A 17,925-nucleotide genomic window follows, 5' to 3' on the forward strand; every position below is an offset into this window, starting at 1 on the left:
TGTAGCTTCATCTAGATGTGCCCCAAGAGGTTGTGGGGGAGAGGGAGCAGGGTGTGTGCAGACAACACCTACATCAACCCAACCAGCGCCTCTTTCCCAGTCAAAGTTGCCCATGTTTTGGTCAGTACTAGGTGTCCTATGGGCAGCAGAAGGGAGGCTGAGGCAACTTTATACTATTGCAGCTGTGACCAAGCAAACATCCTGCTGTCTGGGCCCTTTCCCCAGGTCTACTGAGGAACCTTGGGGTGGCTCAGGTCCACTTGATAGAGCTGTATCACTATCGGCATTCACTATCCCCTTCTTTGGCAGCCTCAACATAGAGGCTAAGGACTGAGTGGGCCACCAGGCTCAAACCCACATCCTGTTCCACGTTACCCGACTGTGGGGGGGAAAGCCTACTCCACTGCCCTGAAGCATCTACACCAATCCATGGACTCTCAAAGACCATAATCTTTCATCATACTGAGGGCTGAGTGCATTGTTGAGGCCCATCTCTGCCAGGTATAACAGAGCTGGGTAGGGTTTGCAAAGGAGGGAAGGGGATAGTTTTCTGACTGGCAGCCCCAGCCTTAGGGGAGTTCAAACTGCAAGCTGACAGTTGTGCTTGTGAAGCCACCTGCAAACTGGACACGACTCATCTGCAGCCATGGTCTTTTACCCTGGGGACACAGACAGGGAAGTGACATGCAAGTGGGCTGCTCTGGCTCAGCAGTGGGGAACAGACCCATATACCATCCAACTGTTCTTGGAGCAGTGGAGAGGGGCAGCAACCTTCAGAAGGACTCTCCCTCCCATATTGCAATACGGCTGCCCTGTACAAGAGTTAGGGCTGAACTAGTTACTCAAACACTGGTGAATAGAAGGCTAAGAGGAGAAATGCAAGCCACAGCAACTAAAACACCTGGGTTCATGTTTGTTTCTCTCCTGCGTCACAGGAAACCTTAAGTTTCTATATTTGAGCATTGATTATGAGCTGTTTGTGGCAGAGAAGTTCAGTTATATATTTGCTTGTGAAGTTGGATTGAATTCACACACCCCTATTTATGGAAAGTGGCATCCTTAGGGTGCCAAAAAGATCTACCTGTTTGAGCATTGGTTTCAGGGTAGGAAATTTATCCTCACTGCCAGTACATGAAATAGGCACATCAGCCCCACACATCCTCTGTACCTGACCCTTGTTTAAATGTGTGAGTGAAGCCTGTGGTACCAGGAGGGAGAAACTGGACACAATTTTCATGTGGAAGTCATCCACCTGGCTCCGCCAGTGCACAGTAAGGTGACATGTAGCAACCTCTGTTAGTCCAGTCCTGGCCACCCTATCAGTGAAGCATCTTAGTTTTGAACAACACCATCACCCCAGGACCAATGCACCTTGTACCCAGCCTGCAGCACTCTGTTCCCCTACACTCATGCATGAATAGTCAAATATTCCTGGCATGGTAAAGCATCTCTGCTAAAACAGGAGACAAGTCTTGTTCCAAAACACCTCCACTATGCTGCACATGGATTTCTTAATGCATGCATGCACACACCATGGATTTAGCAAGGCCAGGTAGCTAGATGACAATTTGTGGAGTGTCAAATGACAAACAGCACCAGTAGCATAACCGGGGAAAGAGTAACTGAGACAGCTGCCCTGGGGCCACCTTTAGGTGGGGAAAGAGGAAGGCACAAAAACAGGAGCAGCTGATAGCACTGCCGCAATCCACACTGTGGCAGCCTGGCACTGCCTTGTGCATCATGGCTACCCTAGGTGCGAAACTGCCCTGCTACACCAATCACCATGCTCATTTCACTGCTGCTTTCGCAAGTCTAGCCTGCTAGAGGGAAAGTATCTTCCTGGTTCTACATCTCATTAATTTTGATCCCATCATGACTGCTAGCTTTTTTGAAAGCCAGCAGTCCATTATACCTTAAACCAGCTGGTAGGGAGCAAGCTTTTTGGCAGGCATGCCACAAATTAGCCCCACACCCTCCCTAAGCACCACTCCCATCCCATTTTCTTACCCAATCTGCTGCTCAGCTCTGTTCCCTGCACTGTGGTCCCTAAACAAGCTGCTGGTCTGCTTTCTGTTCCCTGCCCCATCTGCCACTGTGCAGTCTGTCCCCTCCCCCAGTCTGCAGCAAGCCACCCATACAGAGGCTCCTGCTACTGCAGGTTGGCCTTCTCTGCTTTAAAACCAAGAAAGCAACTGCTGAGTTGCAGAAGCCATATGATGCAACATTGCATTTAACATAGAGAGGAAAGTCTGATGACTTTGTAGGATTTATCCAAGACCTGATGCTATACAGAACAGCCTGCCTTTGATGAGGGTCACTAATCTGTACGTCCAAGGCTTGATAGAAGCTGGATCATGCCACTCTGCCATGGTGAGCAGCATTTAAGAAAGCTGGGCAGCAGACCCTCTGCCAATGAGCTGGTGTGACCAAGAGATAGTAAATTCCATCCTATGAAGAGGTAGTAGCACAGTTCAGTAAGTGTAGTAGACAGGCATCCATGAGCTTGGGGAAAGGACATATGAGTGACCCTCTAGTGGGAAAAATCTCACTCTGCCTCTGTGGGTCCATCTATGTGCACTATTAATTTGAAGTTTGCATACTGTGCAGTAACAATACTGCTCAGTAAGCCTAATGCAGAGCACATCTACACATGCTCCCTCTTGGGAGCAGATTTGCTCCTGCCCTGCTCTGCCCCCCTGTAGCAACCAGGGGGACCTCCTGGGCTGGCATGGAGCACGGGGTCCATCCCCATGCACATGGGTTGAGGAGACAGCTCTCTCCTGGCCCCATGCACATGGGGGCAAGCCCTGTGTCCAGCAAGACTTCCCCACGCAGCCTGGGACTGGCTGGGACCCGAGTTTCCCACACAGCCATTTCCCTGTCATGGCCCCTTCCCCAACAATTATTTCCAAGCCTCATGCCCTGATTGGCCAATTGGAGGTACAAGGCTAGGAAACAACTGCAGGGGAGGGGCATGTCCTCCCCCCACCCCCAATTCACTGCTGGGTTAGCTAACAGTGAGCCCCCAGCTGGGCAGGGATTCCCCACTCAGCCAGGGGCACCTGGGAGCTGTCCCACCAGTGGGGCAGCTAGCCCCCAGCTCAGTTAGGATTCCCCTCCCAGCCTGGGGCTCACTGCTAGCAAGTTTGCTCCTGAGCAGCATTTACACAAGCCTTACTGCACACTATCTAATACACAGTTAATTTAGTACCTGTATTTACAGAGATTGTTTTGTCAGCTCCAGAAAAACTCAGATACCACAGAGGGGCTGCAGATTATATTCCACTTATTGGACACTTAAGTGGTTTTAGGCACTTGTACATAATTCAATTCCATTTTGTTCAAATCCATGAAAAATCCATTACTGCAACAATTTTTGTATTTCTCATCTTACCCCTAAGTTTGAGTCACCTAAAAGAAACAAGGAGTATGAGGATCCACCCAACTTGTGCATTAACATTTTTGAAGGGCTCAAGCAAGTTTGAATAGGATCAAAACTTTGGTACCTAAGACCACTTACACACCTAATAGCCAAAATAACAACATCTAGCCCAGAGAGTGCAGCAGTGACAAGCATGAATTCTGGTCAAGCTTTGGAACAGATTACCTAGAGAAGTTGTGGAACCTCCATCCCTGGAAACATCTTAAGATCAGATTAGACAGATACATGACTGGGGTGGTTTGGTCAGGGGTTATCCTGCCTTATGAGGTCCCTTCCATCCTACCTTCCTCTGATCCTATGAATCAGTAGCTGACATGGCTGGGGATGCATATGCAGATACAGAATATGCGCGAGAGGGCACGTCTACATGAGACGCTACGCTGCCATAGTGATGAGATATAGTTATTGTTAGATGCTACGTCACCATGCACTGCCAGAACTGTGCAGTACCAAACGCACAGTCAGCAGCACATGTAGACATGCCCACAGACTGCCCAGAAGAGATTAGCCCTTTTCCACTTGAATTTCTAGCCACAGGAGGGAGGCGGGGGGAGCCTGGAAGCTCCTGCTAGTCAGCTTCTTCAGCATACATTTAAAAAGTGGAGTCCAGCTTCACCCTTCCATCATATCTGGCAATGAGAAGGGCACAGAGGAACTAGCTCACCCAGTAGAGTCTAGCTCTCTCGGCCAGATAATGGACCGGGATGGATGCACAGTGGTCAAGACAAGACTACTGCTACTGCTGCTTGCAACAGGTGGCTACTGCAAAGATAATGGGTCAATACTAAAATAACTCACATCTGGGCCTCAGCAGCAGCTCTCCTCAACTTCCAGCCACCTGTAGGTTTCAGTGCTGTCTAAAACATCTTTCACACCCACAGGTGACAACAGTCATGATTCTCAGGACTGTACTTGCTCAGGCCCGGTGTAAGTGCTTCAAGCATGAAAAGTGAGCCCAGAATATGTCAGAAGACATCAACAGTAGAAGGTAATTAGACCACAGAACCTTTCACAACCTCCATCCCTGCTTGAAGGACTTCACCTTCCAATGCCGTCCCTTTGTATAATAAAACTGTCAGGAAAAGTTGAAGGTCAGAGGAGGAATGAGCTCTGTCCAGTGTAGCATTGATTCTTCTTGCATTTGTCCCGGAGCAGGGATGAGCCAGGCCCCGGTGTCACGGTTGGTCGGGGTGGCAGATCGGATACAATACAGGCGGGATTACTGGTGTGGAGATCTGAGGCACGGAAGCGTATGGTTTCAAAATACAGATGATTTATTAGAGACTTATGCTTTGAGGCATAGGTAGTGATGCTTTCTTCAGTTACAGTTAAACAAATGCGAACAACAAACAACAGAGGGGTCTGTTGGCCCACGAGGTTCTCAAGTGAGCCCTTGCTTTCTAGCCGGAGCTAGGTGCAGCTGCCCAACTTGATAGTCCCAGGGCTGGTCAACAGCTCATGTAAGCAAACAAACAGAACTCTAACACGTCGTGACGCCAGTCCAGTGGTGGACAACGAACGGTCGTAGATGAAGCTGAGGTCGAGAGCTTGGATATGATGCAGCGGAGATACAGTTGAGGTGAGTACAAGAGAGCCAGATCGGAGTCAGCAAACAAAGCCGAAGTCAGTCAAAAAAACCAGGTAAGTCAAAAACCGGAATCAAAGTTTAAACCACAAAACTCGAAGTCGAATTCAAACCCAAATAACATTCGGTAACCAAGGAATCAATATGAGAGAAATGAAATCCATGAGGTTAAAAAAAAAAATCATCGCTGTGCGAAGCTATGAGGAGAACCGGGGGTTTGCATCCCAACCTCTCTCTGCCTCACAGCCCCTGCTAAAAGCAGCCTCTGTTAGCAGACTGAGCAGCTCTCTCACCACACTCACACCAACGACACCCATACAACCCACACCCAGGTTGGGGCTCACTAGCTTTTAAAGCAACCCCTTGGCCAATCAGGGTGCTTGGCGATCAGAATTTTCTGGTACAATTATGTCATGCTCTTGTTAACTGAGCATGCTCTGATCAAGCTCTGTGTGGAAACCAGGCAGGTGCAAGGCTGAAAAGTAGGTCACCAGTGATTGACAGCTCCTGGGGTCGCCCAGGGGGCACATGCTGGGCACAGGGTGGAATTTTCCATGAGCCTGGGTTCTCTGCGCATGATCACAACTTTTCAAAATTTTTACTTGGACAGCATTTAGGCCATAATCACATGTCCCTCATAGTTTCTAGGGTCGGAAGGGACCTGAGCAGATCATCTAGTCTGACCCCCTGCCATGGCAGGGAAGAGTACTGGGGTCAAACAACCCCAGCAAGGTGTACATCCAGCCTCCTCTTAAAGACCCCCAGGGTAGGAGCCAGCACCACTTCGCTTGGAAGTAGGTTCCAGATCCTAGCCGCCCTGACTGTGAAGTAGCGCCTCCTGATATCTAGCCTAAATCTACCCTCTGCCAGCTTGTGACCGTTATTCCCGGTCACTCCTGGCAGTGCCCGGGGGAACAGGGACTTCATCATGAACAGAGCTAAGGTTTTGAAAAGTGGGGGTGCAGATGGTGTTGTGCATGGTCGCCTATAACACAACACATTTTCATCCAGCTAAAAAAAATTCTAGGAGCTTTACTAACATGCTAAGGGTCTGCAGCTGTATCATTCAGTTTAAGATCAAAGCAAAAACAAATATAGCTTGATTGGAATGTGCATTCATTTGCTATATTACACATTTGCATTAGAAAACAGCAACATTAAATCAAAAAGTATTGTTTCGTTAGTACTGTAATCATTAGAATTAAATGTACATGTCCCTCAGATTTATAAAACAAGATCAAGCCTTCTTGAGCATCTTGACAGTGCATCCAATACTTCACTGAAGGTTTTTTGTTTCCCCCCCACACACACACACACACCTTAGTTAATGTTCAGGGATTAGCCTGAGTTTATAATTTTAGCTAGAGTTAAAAGTAGTCTGCAGGGCTGTGAAATAGGAGCTACATTACTAGGAGGAACTAAGACAGCAGAATTCCACAGGAAAGAATAGCTTGATTAGTGGAACATTATTACCAACAGAAAGCAGCAAGGGTCACCTGTGGAAAGAAAAAAAAGTCACCTAACACCTGTGGAAAGAAAAAGTTTTGAAGGAAGCAGGTATATTATAATGAGCCATTAAATTAAGTTAATCCCTCACTACTGCCTGAATATAAATGCTGCTGCTATTGCCAGACAGTTTGTTTTAAACTTTGGCTGGACTGGGGATCTTGTGTGTGGGGGTGTGGTGTGCAACTGCACCTTCCCTAGATCCACCTCTTCCCACACCCAAACCCTAGACAGACCATTGGCAGAGTTTGTGCCAGGTCATTACCCAGTAATGAACAGGCCTTGGGAAGGGAGAGTAGCCACACTTCATACTTGCTCTCAGATGCAGAAAGCCACAGTCTCCCAGTACCCCCATCCCCAAGGTTACCACCAACAGTCAGAGAGGGCTATCTGATTCAAGAGTTCTACAGGCCAGCCAAGAGCAAGGCACTCCTGGATTTGGTTCTGACCATGGAGGACAATCTGGTGAACAACCTGAGGATTGAAGGGAAGCTAGGTGACAGTAACCATGAGATGATCACTTTCTCCATCCACCTTAAGACAGGGAAATCAGTCAGTGAGGTAGGAATCCTTGATTTTAAGAAAGCTGACTTTCACAAGCTTAGGAGATTGGTTAGTGAAGCCCTACGGGACTGTGCTCCAATGGGGAAGAGAGTCCAAGAAGAGTGTTCATTCCTCAAGGATGCAATCCTTGGAGCACAAAGGAAGTCTGTTCTCTTTCGAAAGAAAGGCAGCAAAAAGGGCTGAGAGACCCCTTTGGCTCAATAAGGAAGTCATGGACATCCTGAAATTGAAAAGAGAAGCTTAAAAAGGATGAAAGTCAGGAATTACTGCCATGGAGCAATTGCCCATGTGTGTAGGGAGCAGATTACAGAAGCAAAGGCAGATACCAAATTCAGTTGGCAACCAGAATCAAAGACAATAAAAAGTCCTTGTTTAGATATATAGGAAGTCGGAGGAAAAAAAAAAAAAAAAAAAAAATCAGGGAAACATAGGGCCCCTGCTAAACGAAATGGGACAGCTGTTAACTAACACTCAGGAGAAAACTGAACTCCTAAGTTAATACTTCATGTCACTATTCTACCAGTCCAAGGGTGTTAGCCTGCTTGACAGGATACAAGATGATCAGAGTAGATAGCTTCACAGAAATTGAGGCCAGAAAGAACCATTAGATCATTTAGTCTGATCTCCTATTTATCACAAGTGATTGGATTTCCCTCTATAACCTGAAACTCATCCCAAAAAACAAAAAACAACTTTAAACCCTAGTAGTAAGCCTTCCCCAGGAATATGTCTACATGTGCACAGACTTGCTCCCAATGGGAGTAGGCAGATCCTGGCCTACTCTTGCCCTGGTCTGCCCCCTGCAACAACAAGGGGGAGTTACAGCTCCAACTGCAGTTACTGAGGTACCACAGGGCTCAGTAAGCAGTCTAAGCCTGGCAAGGGACGCTCCCCCGGGAGCCTGTGGCCAGCTTGCCATGGACACTCCCTGCCCCCCTCCCCAGCAGTGGCAGACAAGGCACCATGTCTGCAGGGTGCTGCCACCACCCCACTTCACCCCCTTCAGTAGGATACCTAGGCAACTCCAGGCCCACAGGGGCAACCCCAAGACCACATGACCTATGGAATTTCAAGTAACAGTTTTTATTCCTTTCCTCAGCAAGAGATTCCCTTCCCAACAACAGACCCTCTCCCTCCCCACCAAAGACCCCACCAATAAAGCACCCTCTTTGAGCTGGCCACTTGAAGTTGTGTGTCACTTCCCACCTCCCTGCATTTCGGGGAGGGGGCAGGTGGCACTCACCCAGATGAGGTGGGGGGGGGGGAAGAAAGTAGGGGAGGGAATGGGGGGAGCCATGCCCTGCATGGGACCCCTTACTTGTTGTGCAACCTGGGGCAAGCAAGTGAGCTGGCATAGCATGGGTGGCTGCAGCAGTGCCTCCCTCTGGGGAGCAGCTAGAGCTAGTCACCACTAGAGCCATCCCCAGTGGGGGTGCACAAGTGGAGTTGGCAGGACAGGTGTTGGCTCTGGCTTCCTGAGCTGCCAGATGAGCCTAGAGGCAGGGAGTGCACTGGGACCCTGGTGCCCCAAAGAGCCCTCCCACAGAGACTGCTCATCACTGCTGAGCCCTAACAGAGGCTCTGGCAGAGTGCCTGTGCTAGAGTAGACATGGTGGCTGTGTCCAAGGTCCCTCACAGCTAGGATGCAGTCCAGCTGCTGCATAAAATGGCATGGCAGTCCCAGATCACCAGTTGTGTCCTGTGATACAGACACACTGGGCCTCTCAGATGAATCAAAAAGGCTTGAGAGGCGCAACTCTTCCTCTTCCACAAGTATCCTTGTTTGTAGTGTCTGCATGAATGCTGCTCCTAAATACTACATAGTCTGGTCTGCAGTGCCCCCAGTATAACCATATACCATACAAAGCTGTGCATTAGCCTTCAGGTGATGAAGGTGGGAGGCTGACTACTGCCCATATGGGAGCAATCAAAATGAGAATAGATTAACCCCCACTTAGTAAATGTCTTGAGTACTGTAAGGAGTCATTCAACACTAAGAATTAGCACTCAAGGAGGGAGGAAGGAGAAAATATGTATTAAACATCTTCTCAATTATTTTAATTATACTTGTATTCAATATTCCTAATTCTAAGCACTTATTGTCATCTTCTGCAGTACCATACTCCTTGGTCCTCTTTGCCAACATGTAAATAAATCTCATAATCTACATGCCTTTAACATAAAAGGCTAGGAATAGAGTAAGTTTCACTGATCTGGTCTCAGCTGTGCACTACTGGGATCTGAGCAGCTGTGGCATCAAGAAACATCTGTCCCATTTTCTTTCATTACTATATCCAGCCAGACTAAAATAGAATCTTGGCACCTTAATGCTGGATCACTTGAGTGCACTATACCAAAGGCTAGCCCCTTAACCTAGCTGAAAGGTACAGGTGAATCACTATATGGAAGCCCAGCTAGTAAGTGAGTAGTCTGACTTACTCCTATATACTAGCAAAAGTAACTCAATAGTTATTCCTTTATTGTAGAGTAATTTATCTTCTACAGCTCTATAGCTGTACTGCATGGGATGGATTTTTTAAAAGCAACTCATTACACAAGTAATTTGGTCAAATGAGAGATCCACAAACACCCTACCTAAGGTCTTCAGACTGTCAGGCATCTACACCTGTGACTCAGGTTCACCAATGTACATATCCAAAGGCACCACCCTGTTGACTAGACAGCCATCTCCTACTGAAAGTCTCTTCATGATTCATGAGCTAGGCATCCTCACACTCCATTCTCATGTGAGGGCCTTATCTGTATGTTTAACATATACCAGCGGCACTGAAATCAGCACAGGGTACCTTCTACGGTCACTTTCATTCAATAAGAAGGGGTGGGGGGGTGCAGTTTTGTATAATAGCCTGTTGTCCTAGGGACAGTACACCTGCCAAGAAAATGGAAGACCTGGGTCCTTGGACATCTTCAATCCAAAAGGGGTTCAAATCCACTGCTCTCACTTCCCAGATGAGTGTTTTAAATGATTTGACTAAAGACTAGGTTAGGAGTTGAGGGTGGAGAAGGGGTGGGGCAGATCAGTCTCCACTCTCTTGTTGAAGCTGGCCAAGAAATTCAAGAACCATGGAGCAAAGCAACCATTGTTACCTCCTCCTCCACTTGAAGCCACCTATGGAAGACAAAATTAAGCCCGTTTCCTAACAGATTCCTTGCCATTGCAGAGGCCAGGGAACAGATGGCACCCTTATCTCTTCCAAGACAAATTGTACGCCTAAATAATACAGCTGCCTTGTGTTGGCTACTGTAATACCACAGCCACATGTTCTGGAGGACACTTTTTGAGAAATGGCTACCTGAAAACACAGGGTGAGAAGGTCCCACCTACATTCCTATATGCTTATCACCTGCTCATGGAAGGAGAACATCAGTGCCTAAGATGAAGCAGGTGTTTCAACTTATCAAGCCTAGTCTTATGCAAGTGCTTAGTGCACAGAGGCTCTTAAATCTAGGAGACAATAGGATTGCAAGTGTATATGCATATACACTCTTCCCCGCCGACTGATTCAGGTGTCCCCCTGCTCAACATTATGAATCACAATCCTGGATGCCCAAGTCCCTTTTAAAAAGGAGAGAGATACCAAAATCTTCTCAGGTTTGTGAATTTTATTTCCAGAGCTGGGCACCTAACCCTCAAGTAAGGGAACACCTGGATTGGGGGGGGGGGGTCTCAACAGTTGAGAAAATGTGAGATCTTCAGCTAAAAATCAAAAAGCACTGCAGTTTTACACAGAAGAACCAAAACAAATTATCATCTCTTATAGCATACAACAACCTCTACTCTTTGTGTAATTAGTTATTGCTATTGTAGTTCATAGCCAACTGGGGAATATTAGCTTAATCTAAACAGAATAGTTTTACTTGTAAATAATTAAAGAGGGCAATAGAAATCATTTGTCTCTGGCATTTTCTCAAGTTTAAGTTCTTTACTCTGCAAGTTTAATTTGTATAAAGGCCACTGCACAAACTCTGCTGCCCCTGTGCTTTAGACTCAAATAGACAACAAGAACAGGTAACTTCAGAAGGACTATTTTAGGGGGGGAATGGGGGGGGGGGGAAAGAGACATGGAAATAAGATGCTGCTTATGCTGGCCCAAAGTGACCAATATGTGGCACATGTGCCACATGCCCCACCCAGCCGAGGGCAGGAAGAAGAATGGAGGAATCCAGTAGGGACTGGCAGCAGAAAAAAAAATCAGGCAGGAGGCAGACTAGAGCATTGGAGAAGCAAGAAGCAGACAGCAGCGGGAAGGAAAGCATGCTGGGGACAGAGTCAAGTCAGGAAGGCAGATTCAGTAGAGATGTGAGCACACCAGGGGCTGAGGCCCTTGGTAGATATTAAAATAATTGTATGATGGGATCTCATCCCCAGTTCCAGCAATTGCACATCCTGCCATGCCACACATGCATAGCAGGACATGCAGTTGATTGAATTAAAGACTGATCCCAATCACACTACTGGGTGTAACAAAGTTGCCATCCAGAAGGGCCCAGGGACACTGAACTCCACCCCCCCCACCCCAAGGAAACTTAATAGTATTCCACACCCTTCCACCCAGCTGGGTGTAGACAAGCCTAGCTCATTGGCTAGCAGCACACCAAACCCCAGCTGTGTACTCCAATGCAAGTCTCTCTACCCAGTACTTATTGCTTTGGCTGGGGTAGGTGGTAGAACTAGAGTAGCAAGCGGTACTCTCCATTCAAACAGAGATTTCTTATCTTCCATAAAGGGGTTTCATAATATCAAGCACCATTTCAAGGCAGCAGGACCACAGATCATAGCAGCAAGCCCTTGACAACAAGGAGCAATGGGCTCCTTTAGAGTGGGCCTTGTTCCCAACCCAGCTTTTATCACCGTTGGCTGACATAGGTCCTAGAGTCCCCAGATGAGAAAATAGACTTGCCCAGGGCTAGGTTCAATTCCCCTGGATTGTTTTGCCAGTGACTAAGTTCATTAACAATTTTGGGCATCACTTAGTGTTTAATAGTCAAGGTTTTCTTTGAGGTTGTATATTTGACCCTACCCATTAAAAACCATGTTATAGTGAAATGCTACTTATAAGTGGGGGAAATTTCTCACTTTAGAAGGTCTAGTTAAAGTTGGTGGCACTCTCATACCTTGAGCTTAGCTTGCAGTACGCTTGCCAAAAATTTGGCCACCATTGCTATAGAGCAGCCTACCAAGGGATTTTATCTGGCTTGCGGCAGGTCCCTCAGCCCCACTCAGCCCAGGCACACAGTGGAGTTGGGGTGAAGTGGCAGCTGGATTCCACTTTCCAGCAGCACATGCTTCTTCCAGCTCCCACTACTAGAGTCATCACCATCAGCCCCAGCCCCGCTGCACAAAACACCCCATCCCATCTGTTCCATACCCACTGCTGGGAGCACTGGTTAGAGTGGGGTCCCCAGAGACCAGCCCAGGATCTGTGAGGACAGGGTGCACTCAGTTGGGTGGATGAGATGGGGCCATTGGCAATGGGGTAGCAGCATCTGGGAGGAGGACAGACAGGTGGCCAGGGCTGTGATCTTGGGACAGTGACAGCACTGGGCCAGGGCCCAGGGCAGAGCCATGGTCCATACGTCCCTGCAATGGGTACTGGTTTCATGGGCAGGAATGTGCCAGGAGCAGACTGTAGCTCTAGCCCCAGCCCCAAAGCTGTTACAGCCTTAAGATGCAGACCCCAGCCTTGGACACCTGTCTTGCTTGTGGATGCCACTTCCCATCCACCTGCAGCCCCATTCCCATCCACCCAAATCAAGCACACCCCACCTGCAGGAGTTCCAAGCCAGTCTCCATGGAGACCTCAGGGCCAGGATTGCCGAGCTGTGACCGTGCAGAGCCAGGTCCTGGGGTAGAGCCACTTAGGGAGTTTTGGTGAGCTGTTTTGGAGGGGGGAGGGGCAAAAAGAGGCTGTTTGCTGACCCAGTCCACAGCAGCTCACCAAGACTTCCAAAGTGGCCCTCCAGCACAAATAAATTGCCCACCCTTGACTTAGGAAGCCCCTTTCAACCACACCTCCAGACAGCTCTCATGCCAAACAGACAGATAGCAAAATCTGGGCATTTAAGAAGAACACAAAACAAACCAGTTTCTCAGTGAGAGACGCACTTTATAGACAAATTGAATCAGAGATGAGATTTTGTGAGGTCAGATCATGAGAACTTGTATGTCTCCAATTTAATTAGTCTAGAACAGGGGTGGGCAAATTATGGCCTATGGGCTGGATCCAGCCAGCCAACTGATTGGACATGATCCACAGGCAGGCACCTCCTAATTGATTGGATAAGGCCTGCAGCACTGTGCATGAGGCCAAGCTCCATGCAGGGTAGCCCCTACCACAGCCACTTGGGTACTGCTCAGCTTCCCCCCTCCCAAGCAGCTCCTTCTGCTGCACAGCTCTGGGTAGGGGTAGCTGCATCAGGCAGCATCTTCCCTAGCACATGGGACTTCATCTCCCAGCCACCTTCCTCATCACGAGGTGGGTGGAGTGTGTGGCCACCTGCAGGCAGCCAAGTGGATGGAAGGCAGCTGGGAACTGTAGTTGAAGCCCACCCCCACCCCCCCGTTGTGGCTGGAGCTACGCCCCACCCCAACCTGGAGCAGTGTCGCAGGGGCAGGAGAAGGAGCCAATCAGTACCTGGACAGCTACAGCCATACAAGGAGCAGCCCCACTGGGAAGCTGTGCACGCTACTCAGGGCCAGGGCTGGAGCTGGCAGGCACAGGTAGAAGCAAAGCACAGGCTGCCCTGGGCAGGAGCAGGGAGCACTTGGTGGAAGCAAGCAGGTGGAAGCAAAGCCCAGGGCTGCCCCCACATGCAGCCCCCCTCCCCCATATAAGAGTAAGACTTTATTTTATTTTAACTATTATGCAATCACCTCTATATACAGTACTCAAAAAAACCAAAATCACGACAAAAACATTTTTGAAGTAATACTGTTATAGTAGATTTTTAATATACAATTTGTTTCTTTCATCTATAATATTAAAGTGATCTCTTCTGAAAGATTGTGTAGGCAGCCCTCAACAGCTCACCAAAACTCATTAAGTAGCCCTGCAGCCAAAATAGTTGCCTACCCTTGTCTATAAGGTCCAAATCCACACTACTTTAGGCCTGATTTTGGATTAATATGGCTAACTTGCTCTTTCATCTTGCCATAGTGCCAGAAGAACAAACAGATTAATACAGGGCAGTTTACCACCCCCCGCCCCCCATCTCCAGTCAAAAGAATCTGCTCATTGCCAGAGAACGGTCTTTCCCTTAGGCAGAGAAGTTCCCGTCCTTTCATTCCCTCCATAGCTAAACCATCAACAAGCCTTCCATCATTCTTTCCCACAAAACTCCACCACATGCTAACAGAAGTAAGAATCTGCCCAACCAGGCTTTAAAACTAGGCCTACCAGGGGATGGGTGGTTTTCATAGACATTACAGCTGGAAGGGACCTGGGAGGATAGAGTCCAGCTCCCTGCCCAAGGGGCAGGAAGTCAGCTGGGGTCATAGGATCCCAGCAAGATAAGCATCCAAATTTCTCTGGAAGGCATTCAATGTAGGTGCTTGAACCACCTCCGATGGCAGGATGTTCCAGACCTTGGGGGCTTGGACAGTGAAGAAATTCTTCCTTACGTCTAGCCTGAAATGATCTTGTAGGAGTTTATAACCGTTCAACCTTGTCATCCCTTTGGGCACTCTGGTGAACTATCGTTCCCCCAGATACTGGTGGTCACCCCTGATAAAAAACTTATAGGTGGCCATCAGATTGCCCCTGAGCCTGCACTTCTCCAGGCTAAAAAGCCCCATAGCTCTCAGCCTGTTATCGTAAGGTCTGGTTTCTTGACTTCTGATCATGCATGTGGCTCTCCTCTACACTCTCTCAAGCTTCTCCACACCCTTTTTGAATTGTGGAGCCCAAAACTGGATGCAGTACTCCAGCTGCAGCCTCACCAAGGCCAAGTACAATGGGAGAATGACATCCCAGGATTTGCTTGAGAAGCATCTATGGATGCAAGCCAGTGTTTTGCTCGCTTTACTAGCCTCAGGATCACACTGATGGCTCATGTTCATCTTGTGGTCAGTCATGACCCCCAAGTCCCTTTCATCTGTAGTGCTGACCAGCGTAGCACTGCCAAGCCTATAACCATGCTGCAGGTGTTTCCTCCCAAGGTGGAGACCCTTGCTTATTTCAGTGTTAAACATCATCAGGCTCTCGGCCACCCATTTCCTGAGCCTGTCAAGGCCAGCCTAGGTCACCCTCCTGTCCTCAGGTGTGGATGCTTTACCCCAGAGTTTGGTATCATCAGCAGACTTGGCCAGTCTGCTTCCGACTCCAATGTCCACATCATTAAAGACGACACTGAACAATACAGGTCCAAGGACAGAGCCTTGGGGGACCCCACTGGTCACAGGGCACTATGACGGTTGACTTCTGTCAACCCCAGCAAGCAGATCGTGGTGGACCCAAGGCTGCAGTTGGCCAGTTTTGCCAAGAGGCGATCATGGGATACCAGATCAAAGGCTTTTTTTGAAGTCAAGATATACAACATCAATCTCCTCTCCCTTGTCCAGGTGATAAACTCTATGAACATTTTAGGCTAGACACAACACAAACAAAAAAAACACCAACTTCTTTACTGTCCAAGCCCCCAAGGCCTGAAATAGACTCCCTCTGATTTCCTGCCCCTGGGACAGGAGGCTGGACTTTGAAAATTATCATGGTCCCTTCCAGCTCTATGAAATATATTCTTGTGACCCATTTCTGGGTCACAACCTGTGGGTTGAGAAACACTGATCCAAGAGACATTTCCTTAGCGCTTCAACTATGTTGAGGTACTGTCTCCAAGAAAGACATCCTTCTCTTCTCTGTACATCTAGAGTAGAAGGGAGATGAATGAAAAAAGGTTTGCCACAGCTACCCTAGACTCTACTCTGCCCAAATTCCAAGATTCAAGTTAAAGCAAAGTACACACTTCTCCCCTGCAGGGAAATAAGAGACATTTTGTGCACAATAGCTGCCACACACAAAAACAGACAGTGACTTTAGATTATTCAACATTAACTTTACTCTCTCAACTTGAATAACATAATATTCCCATCACACACACACACAAAAAAAAAAAAAAAAATCACTAGCTTAGACTTATAGTGGGGATTCTGACTATACCAAATACAAGGGAAAACACAGAACAAGACTCACAATGGAAACATGTCTTTAGGGTTTATAATTTTTTATTTATTTTTTTTTAATTTGTCCAAGTCATTAAGGTATACTTTCCCCTCCCAGCTTTTTAACATGTTCAGATTAATCTATTTTGATAGCACAGTGCATTGTATCAGGCAAGTTACCATAACAACTCCTACAAACATAGACCCTCTCTCACTGTTTGGGTCTGTTATAGGTATATTCCAAAAGAGCTAATGGCCAATTAAGTCTGCCAGCTTTATTGGGATGGGGGGAGGGCAGCAAAAGCCACTCAAGTTTTCTAAAAGACTGCTATTAACAACAAATTAAAGAAAAATTATTTCCACACTTTTCCCCAGCAAGGAATATAGCTTTCATCAAATAATGAAAAGGAAAAAAAGAGCCAACCACAGCCACAAATCATTTTAAATGGCTCATTAGTGAGTGACCTTTTCATCAGCAACTTATATGAAGTACAAATAAGTGCTGACTTTCTAGCTTCCCTGGATACAGCTCAGCTTTGCATGTTAAGAGCCCTTAGCCTATGAGGAATCTGCTACTTAATGCATTTTGACTACTGAGAAGTCTGGGAAGCAGGTATCTACCAAGTACTTATCTCCAGCCACAGGTTTCTTCTCTATTAATGGGCAAACAAATAATTTCCATCAATTTTCATCCTCTAGGAGGTAACAGTTTAAGCATGTAGACCATTTGTCAAATTAGGTAAGCTAGCATTTGAACACTAGAAGAGAGAATATAGGAATAGAACTTGGTTAAGTCACTACCTGCTTCCCTCAGTACCAGGCTGAAGGCTCAAGAATACCAATACCATGAGCTTAGAAGTGTATTATTATTCTCTCCCCAAAGTTCGGGTTAGCTAAAATGCCACTGCCCCAAACAGCAATTTGCATTTGACATAGCTACCCTCTTGAAATGGAGACTTTCGAAAACCAAAAGGAACCAGGCTGAAACCCAGTTTCTGTGCTCAGAACTTTCAGGTCGCTAACAGTAACCTCATTTAGTCTAGGATAGGGGGGGCGGAAGAAATACTTGCCAGTGCTGTTCTTAAGAGACGGAAGCAAAACAAGTTTTTAGTCTTCAATGAGGCCTTGCCTAACAGACATTTCAATGAAAGACTACCCTGCAGTCCAAAACTCGTTGGTGACAGATATTAGTACTCCTGATTTTTTGAAAGCTTGTATTAGCTACTGCTTTAACTTCTAACATTCAGCAAGAAAAGAAGGCAGTTCAGACTCTTAGTTTACCTTCAACTTCCATTTCATAGTCATGCAATGGACCTGCAAAGCCTTTTTGCAGAGGCACTATTAATGCAAATAAATAGAAGTGTTAATCTAAACTGAAGTAGCTCACTCCATTATTGCTGCAACTTAAAACTTTTCCTAGTACTCACTCTCCTGTTACTTAGTGCTAAAGAGGAAGTACAACAAGCTAATTAGGACATATATGCTAAGCAACAGACACCTGAAATACAGAGCTGCCAAGAATATTTCTGAAAAAAAAGAAGAATTAGGCTACTGGCAGCACTATTATGCAAGGCAGCTTAGGACTCCAACTCTGACGCACACTAAGCCAGGACTAGTATAGAAGACTTAACACAGAAGAGAAGTAAATGG

Source organism: Crocodylus porosus, unplaced genomic scaffold (genome assembly GCF_001723895.1).
Source record: "Crocodylus porosus isolate Cpor-Errol unplaced genomic scaffold, CroPor_comp1, whole genome shotgun sequence".
In the NCBI taxonomy this organism is placed as follows: Eukaryota; Metazoa; Chordata; order Crocodylia; family Crocodylidae; genus Crocodylus; species Crocodylus porosus.